The 8,149-nt window shown below is 53.7% G+C and overlaps 1 protein-coding gene across 14 annotated transcripts in view; it reads right to left on the reverse strand.

The window, feature by feature from the left end:
* TNIP1 (TNFAIP3 interacting protein 1) overlaps positions 1-7,312 on the reverse strand; it is a 45,115-nt gene extending 37,803 nt beyond the window's left edge. For 9 of the 14 annotated variants that reach the window (XR_010589929.1, XR_010589928.1, XR_010589927.1 and 6 more), the window contains exon 1: positions 2,947-3,086. The gene's annotated coding sequence lies outside the window, so the exon portion shown is untranslated. Of the gene's footprint in view, positions 1-2,946; positions 3,087-7,110 lie in introns of those variants that run through there. The other 5 variants (XR_010589930.1, XM_065555103.1, XM_065555101.1 and 2 more) reach the window with 2 other exon arrangements.
* Between the last annotated feature and the right edge of the window lie 837 nt (positions 7,313-8,149).

Here is an 8,149-nt window from a genome sequence, read left to right on the forward strand (position 1 = left end):
TCAGCCTTCTTGATGTCATCAGCTATTGGCTCGCCTTACTTGCTGAGTAGTGGGCCTACACTTTCCTTCATCTTTCTCTCGCTCCTAATGTATTTATAGAACCTTTTCTTATTGCCTGTTATGTCCCTTGCTAGGCACAACTCATTTGGTGCTGTAGCCGGATATTGTCCCTACATGCGCGTGCTATTCTTTTTTATTCCTCCTTAGCAAGCTGTCCATGTCTCCACTTTTTGTAGGATTCCTTTTTGGATTCTCAGTTTATTAACTGATGGAGCCATATTGGCCTCTTACTATTCTTCCCATCTTTCCTTCACATTGGGATAGTTCACTGTTGTGCCATTAATACTGTCTCCTTGAGAAAATGCCAGCTTTCCTGAACACGTTTACCTTTCGATTTTCTTCCCATGGGACCTCACCTACCAGTTCTCTGAGTGCATTAAAGTCTGCTTTCTTTGAAGTCCATTGTCCTTATTCCCTTGCTCTCATGCCTTCCTTTCCTTAGGATAATGAAATCTATCATTTCAAGATCACTTTCACCCAAACTGCTTTCCACCTTCAGATTTGCAAACAATTCCTCCCTGGTAGCCAGAATCAAATCTAAAATGGCTGTCCCTCTGGCTACTTCCTCCACCTTCTGAAACAAGAAGTTGTCCACAATACGTTCCAATAACTTATTGGAGATTTTGTGTTTTGCCATATTACTTTTCCAGCAGATAAGTGGATAGTTAAAGTCCCTCATTACCATTACAACCTGGTAATATTTTTAGTTGTCTTTGTGTGATGCGGGAGCTGGAAGCAAGGAGAGATGCCAGCCCCATATGACCAGCTAGCTGTCTGGACCACTAGCAAGCACTCTGTGAACCACTGATGGTCCATGGACTACACGGCTCAGTAACCTTTGATCTAACCCAAAAAGGCAACCAGCAAGTTATATTTTCCTAGGGCTCATCTTTGCCTTTCAGTCAAAGCCAGGTAAATGCAAATCTGGAAAGGTAAACTACAGGGAGAACATGTGTCTCTCTTTCAAAGATCAGCTAGGACATTGTTCTTTGAAATCACAACTGGATTGACCATTGAGAAATTTCTTTCCCCCCCCATCCCACCATCAAATCCTTTGATTACAGCACACAGAACCAGGTGTCCACCAGACACTCTTCTAAGGCCAGTTCTGAGGCCTTCCATGCACGACGCTCTTTTTGTCATCTGGCCAATCTGTGACAAGGTTGGCAGAGAAGGCTGTGGCTAGCGATCAGCTCAGAGGACGGGTGGTCAGGCCTCCTCAATGTGAGCGAGGCAAGTCATTTCTCTGAGGATCAGTGTCTCCATCCATACAGCAGGGATAATACTACGTATCATTATCTCAGGGTTGCTGCAAGGTTTATCTAATGCATGTCCGTAACGTCCACGGAGACCCTTGGATTAAAAATAGCGTGTGCGAGCAGGATGTCAATATTACCTGGGGAGCAGCACAGTCTGCAGGGACTCACCAGGGAGCCTCAAATAGCTCCTGGGAATGGGTAAATTTCTCTTCCTGAAGCTGCTATTATGCCAGACACTGTCCCCAAGACAGAGCTGTAAGTGGTATCTGTTATCAGCAGCACCCCAGCTCCCAGCACACCCCCAAGGTCCACACTGTGCATGGACAGCGCAGTAAGTGCACAGGCAGCATGTAACGCCCCCCACACCTTACCACATGCACGCAGTGCCTTAGGGGGGCACTCCAGGGAGTGCGGCACTGCCGGGGATCTTTGGGGTGAATGGGCTGGCAGGGCTATGTCTCATCATTTGCCAGGTGGGCATGGCACCTCAGCCTTTCCACCGCAGGTCCATGAATCCTCCAGGCCCGCTCAGAGTGAGTCACTTGGTACCGGAGTGGGGGGGTTGCACAGGACATGTCTGGAGAGCCACCGAAAGGGCAGGGGGGTGGCTTTCCACACACGCCCCGGCCTCCATGGCACCGAACCCATGATCAGTCCTGTGCGAACACCACCCCACCGCTCCGGGGAAGCGGAGCAGAGCGAGACTTCCAACAACCCCCCCAGCCCCTCTGCAATCACAACATCCCGGGGGGGAGGGGGGCGGCACCACCTCCATTCCCACACCTATGGGGCTTCCTTCCCAGGAGTCCCACAGTAGGGGGGAGGTGCGGGGGTGGGGGGGGCGCAGCACTTGGGAAAGCAAAACGCCTCCAGAGACAGACAAGCTGCTGGGGGCCAGAGAGGGAGGGAGGGAGAAGAGAGAGAAGCCTGAGCTATCAAGCCCCGGTTTGCTTTACAAACATTCCGCTCTAGTCTCCCAGCCCAGCCCCCCAAGCAGCCCAGACCAGCCCCCCCAGCAGAGGGGATGCAGCCAGGCCAGGCCAGCCCCCCAGCAGAGGGGATGCAGCCAGCCCAGCCCCCCAGAAGCCCAGCTCCCTTGCAGAGGGGATGCAGACCGCCCAGTCCCCCAGCAGCCCAGCCCCCCGGCAGAGGGGATGCAGCCAGGCCAGCCCCCCAGCAGCCCAGGCCAGCCCCCCGGCAGAGGGGATGCAGCCAGCCCAGCCCAGCCCAGCCCCCCGGCAGAGGGGATGCAGCCAGCCCAGCCCAGCCCAGCCCCCCGGCAGAGGGGATGCAGCCAGCCCAGCCCCCCGGCAGAGGGGATGCAGCCAGCCCAGCCCCCCGGCAGAGGGGATGCAGCCAGCCCAGCCCCCCAGCAGCCCAGGCCAGCCCCCCAGCAGAGGGGATGCAGCCAGCCCAGGCCAGCCCCCTGGCAGAGGGGATGCAGCCAGCCCAGGCCAGCCCCCTGGCAGAGGGGATGCAGCCAGCCCAGCGCAGCACAACACCGAACGGCGGAGCCAGGCAGCAGCGCCCCTCCCCGGGGCTGGCTGCAGCGGGGCTGGCCGCGAGAGGGGCCCGGGCTCGGGCCCATTGGCAAGCGGGGGGAGGGTCGGGTCGGGTCTCGTCCTACCTGGGAACGGGCAGCGCGGGTCTGCCGGCGGCGCGCGCAGGGACATCTCAGCCCCTGGCTCGCTCGCGGCAGGAGGAGGAAGTGTGAGTCAGCACCGCCTCCCCTGGAAATTCCCACCCGTGATTGACGGGGCTGAGCGCTAACCAGCAACGCCCCCCCGTCCGCTCGCCCGCCCGCCCCCGCCATGGCACGCCGCAGGTCGGCTGCCCGCAGCAGGCAGGGGGAGATCTGAGCTGAGAGGGCAAGAGGGGGTGGGGGAAGGGCGAGAGCTGCAGGGCGGGGGGAGGCGGTGGGGTGGGGGCGGACACAGCCGCAGGAAGGCAGTGGCAGAGGGTGCGGTGCGGTCAAGGGAAAGAGAAAGCAGCGAGACAAAAGGACGGGAGGGACCACCAGGAAACTACAGTAGCGGTCTGGACTGACACCCCCGTGCCCCTCCGCATCGGGGTTATACACTGTCACGTTCTGGAGCGTTCTGGACTGACACCCCCGTGCCCCGCCGCATCGGGGTTATACACTGTCACGTTCTGGAGCGTTCTGGACTGACACCCCCCGTGCCCCTCCGCATCGGGGTTATACACTGTCACGTTCTGGAGCGGTCTGGACTGACACCCCCGTGCCCCTCCGCATCGGGGTTGTACACTGTCACGTTCTGGAGCGGTCTGGACTGACGGCCCCGTGCCCCTCCGCATCGGGGTTGTGCACTGTCACGTTCTGGAGCGGTCTGGACTGACACCCCCGTGCCCCGACGCATCGGGGTTGTGCACTGTCACGTTCTGGAGCATTCTGGACTGACGGCCCCATGTCCTACAGCATCGGGGTTGTAACTGTCACGTTCTGGACTCTGGAGCGTTCTGGACTGACAGCCCCGGGCCCTGCAGCATCAGGGTTGTACACTGTCATGTTCTGGACTCTGGAGCGTTCTGGACTGACAGCCCCGGGCCCTGCAGCATCGGGGTTGTACACTGTAATGTTCTGGAGCATTCTGGATTGACAGCCCCATGCCATGCAGCATCCGGCTTGTATGTGGTGACATTCTGGAGCATTCTGGACTGATGGCCCCATGTCCTGCAGCTTGTACACTGTGGTGTTCTGGAGCATTTGGGACTGACAACCCCATGTCCTGCAGCATAGGAGTTGTACACTGTGATGTGCTGTAGCATTCGGGGCTGATGGCCCCATGCCCTATTGGATCACTCGCCTGAGCTGTAGCGTGCTGGATCATAGCTACAGAACACTGCCATTGCATTTATAACACAAAGAGGAGGAAGAGGCAACCAGTCTTATCTCCCTAAATTTCCCTTCCTAATTTAGCCCTCGAATGGAGTCTTCGAGTCACTGATCCCACCTTGGCTATCTGTGAAGGGGGAACGGGCAGGGAGGGAGGCAGAAGGCTGATCGTCTTTCTCAAGTGATTACATATGTGGAGGGGGATTTCCACTCCTGGATGGAAGTGGGTACCGCCACAGTTGTGCCTGCAGTGAACGTTGGGCTGCTCATAATCTGCCGCTTCCTCTCAGTCGCTCCAACCCACAGAGTTGTTCAGAAAGAAAAAAAAAAGCCTTTAAGCCTGCGTCCGATTCTATTAATATTTACTATTTGTATTGCCATAGCAAGCAGCAGCCCCGGACTGCCCAAGGACCAGGACACCATTGTATGAACGCAGAACAAAAAGGTGGGCTTTGCCCCGCATGTTAGATGCCTACTGGCTGGCTGCTTGCATCTGGCAGTATCAGGATTCATTACGGGACACTTAAGCACGGTGGGCTTTGTGATTTGCAGGGTGCCAAAGGAGAGCAGGTCCCATGCTGATGATACAACTCAGTGTGCAGCAGCAGTCAAAAAACCAGAATGTTAGGAACCATTAGGAAAGGGATAATCAGGCAGAGAATATCATAGTGCCACTGTATAAATCCATGGTACACCCACCCCTTCAATACTGTATGCAGTTCTGGTTGCCCCATCTCAGAAAGGATATATTAGAATTGGAAAAGGTTCAGAGAAGGGCAACACAAATGATTAAGGGTTTGGGACAGCTTCCAAAGGAGAAGAGATTAGAAAGAGGGGGGAGTTTTCAGCTTGGAAAAGAGACGACTAAGGGGAGTTATGATAGAGGGCTATAAAATCGTGACTGGTGTGGAGAAAGTGAACAAGGGAGTGTTATTTACCCCTTCACATAACACAAGAACCAGGGGTCACCCAATTAAATTAATAGGCAGCAGGTTTAAAACAAACAAAAGGAAGTACTACTTCACACAACACACAGTCAGTCTGTGGAACTCCTTGCCAGGGGATGCTGTGAAGCCCGAACTTATAATGGGGTTAAAAAATTAGATAAGTTTACAGAGGATACATCGATGGCTATTAGCCAAGATGGTCAGGGATACAAACCCATGCTGTGGGTGTCCCTCGCCTCTGACTGCCTGAAGCTGGGGCTGGATGATGGGGGATGGATCACTTGATGATTACCTGTTCTGTTCATTTTCTCTGAAGCACCTGGCATTACTAGAGGGGGAACTCTGTGCAGCTGTCAGCAAGGACCCCATGGTTCTGGGGAGGGGAGAATCAGAACAGAAATGCTGGGCCGTTAGGTGAATGCTCTTATGCCAGTGAGCGTCCCAAGTTTGGATCTCAGGACATCACAGCCTCAGAGGTGGAACCCCCTGCCAGACTGGGGAGATGAAAGTGGAGCACGGGGCGCATAGAGGTGCAAAACCCCATTCTTAAAGTTTTCACAAGTGAATTACACAGATGTAGACACAGCATTCCGCTGGCTAGAGGATGGTCACTGTGTTTCCTTAGAATGCCAGAGACCCACTGCTTCGTTTCACAATGACCATACATTTGCCTAGCCTTGTAACTCTGCCTGACTCCCCTTGATATCAAGGGGAGCTGTGCAGGAAGGTCAAGAGCGCGGCGTGGCAGGAGAGGCACGCCTATGTACAGCGCAAAGAGCCGCTCCGGAGTTGCTTTCCTGGCAGCTCAGACGGCGAGAATTCCCCAGCCTTTATTGCCTAGGGGAGAGTCAAGCCAGCTGGCCTTTTGAGCTGTTTGTTCTCATCATATATTGGAAAACCGACATCGAAATATGTTTCCTTATCACATTCCTACCCCCACCCCACCCCCGGCACCATCGCTTCTCTTATTGTAGGGCTGCTTATGAGCAACGATGGTGGGTCATGACAGGAAAAAAAGAGCCAGTGACAACTGCAGGGAATGTTCTCATTTTTGCACAATATTGCCTAGATTTTCACATTCGCTGGACCTGCTGCTCCATTTAATGATTAGCCATTTTTTGCCAGTAAGGTGCGAGGGACTATACCTAGCAGGCTGTGGAACAAGCAGCGGACCCACACTGCAAGCAGAGAAGTTGACCCATTCCCCCATAGCTTTCAGCCTAGGCACCTCTTTGCTGACTAGTGTGGCAACTCCTACTAGCCCAGGGGGGGCTCTCCCGGAAGCCTGCCTGTACACTTCAATCCAGCCCTACAGCATGGTCAGCCCTTCCAGTCTTGGGTTCCCGCAGCACACTGCTCATGCACCACAATCACTTTTTGGAAACTGGAGGATTCAGGTAACACCGGAGAACACGGTCATTAAAATACGTTACAAGGGGTAAGCTCTGTGGCCCAGTCCCTCAGTGCTCTAAATAGAACAATGCCTTAAAATGTTCTACGGGGTTTAATTTCACAGCTTAGCATGTTCTAAGGTTTTGGGACTCTCGTGTCCTGCATTTTAAACCAGTGCAGGAAATGTAAACGCCTATGTTTGATAGCTGAATATACCACCCAGGCGCTCCGTGCACCCAGGCATCTATGGACCCTGGGACTGAAAAACGGTCAAATTATCGCTGCTTCTCCTAGACCAACTGGTGCTCATTTCGTTCTGTTTTTTGTTTTGTAAGCCAGCAGAAAGCCTGGAGGCAAAGCTAAATACAGCCATATTGAGCCACAAAGGGGCTTGTTTTTAAGCTAGTGTCTCAGCCTGCAAATAAATAGCCTAACGCAGACTGTAAAAACGCTGGTCTATTTCTGTCAAAGAGAGAGAAAGAGGTGTCGTGTCTCTCTCCATAGTTCTAGAATCTTGATTTACAGCCTCCTGACTGACTCTTCTCCATTTCATCTTATCTACCACCTGCTCTGGCTAAAAGAACCTTTGGTTACTCACCCAGGTAGGGCCAGGGGAGCTGGCGATAGAGAGACCCTTCAGTCCAGCCTCTGGGTTGTTAAGCGAATACAGGAAGGAGAGCCCAGCTGAGTTTACTTTTAGGCAGGAGAAGGGGAATTCCCCATGATGAGGCCCCAGGCAGCTGGAGTGGTTTTGATAAGGAGCCACACACAGCGAGAAGAGCTCTCCTGCATCTGTCCTCATGAAGAGGGGGCGGTACCCCACTTATTAGTTAGTACTTGCAGCTTGGAACCACAGAACAATGATTCAGTTATGGAATCCTAGGAAGGCTAATGAGATCATCCAGTTCCTGCCTGGCCACCGGAAGATTGTTCTCTTTCCCACATGCCCATATGTTTAGTGACTTTCCTAGGAAGCCTGTTTAGTGTTACTAGGAAATACTTCCTACTGGCCAGCCTGCCTTGTCCTCCCTAGCCAGTGATCAGCGCATCCCTCACTGTCCCATCAGCCTCAGCAGCGGTGAAGTCAAGTGGGCCAGTGGTACTATTTTGAAGGCAGGGGGAATAGATGCCAGCCCTGCAGTCGTTCCAGATAAACCACGTGGAGTGGTTACCAAGTTCTTTGACCGTCTGCTCAATGGCTGGAACTGGCTGGTGCTGGAATAAACATGGAAGACTCAGAGTCTTTTCCATTTTAGAGACTGATCCCAACTCTCCAGGGGGCCTTCGACGGAGGCCATAACGTTACGTCGGTGATAGTGCAGAACGCTGCTCTGACAGCATGGACTTTGTATTCCTCCGATTCCCTCATTCGACAAGTCAAAGGATGATGGGAGGAGCAAGTTCTGCTGTCAGGTACACGCACGCAGACCCACTGATTCCAGCAGCCTTGTCTATACTAGCAAAATGACTGCTTGTACTATAGAACAGCTGTTGCACTGGCCCAAGCACCGATGTAGACAGTGCTCTTACCACGGTATCAGGCAAATACGCTCCGAATATGTCCTGGCAGTAAAAACGCCAGAGCCCCATCTGCGCTGGAGGCCAAGCTCTCTGATAGTATAACTCTGCTCATGTCA

The sequence above is a fragment of the Chrysemys picta genome, chromosome 8 (genome assembly GCF_011386835.1).
Source record: "Chrysemys picta bellii isolate R12L10 chromosome 8, ASM1138683v2, whole genome shotgun sequence".
NCBI classification, from domain to species: domain Eukaryota; kingdom Metazoa; phylum Chordata; order Testudines; family Emydidae; genus Chrysemys; species Chrysemys picta.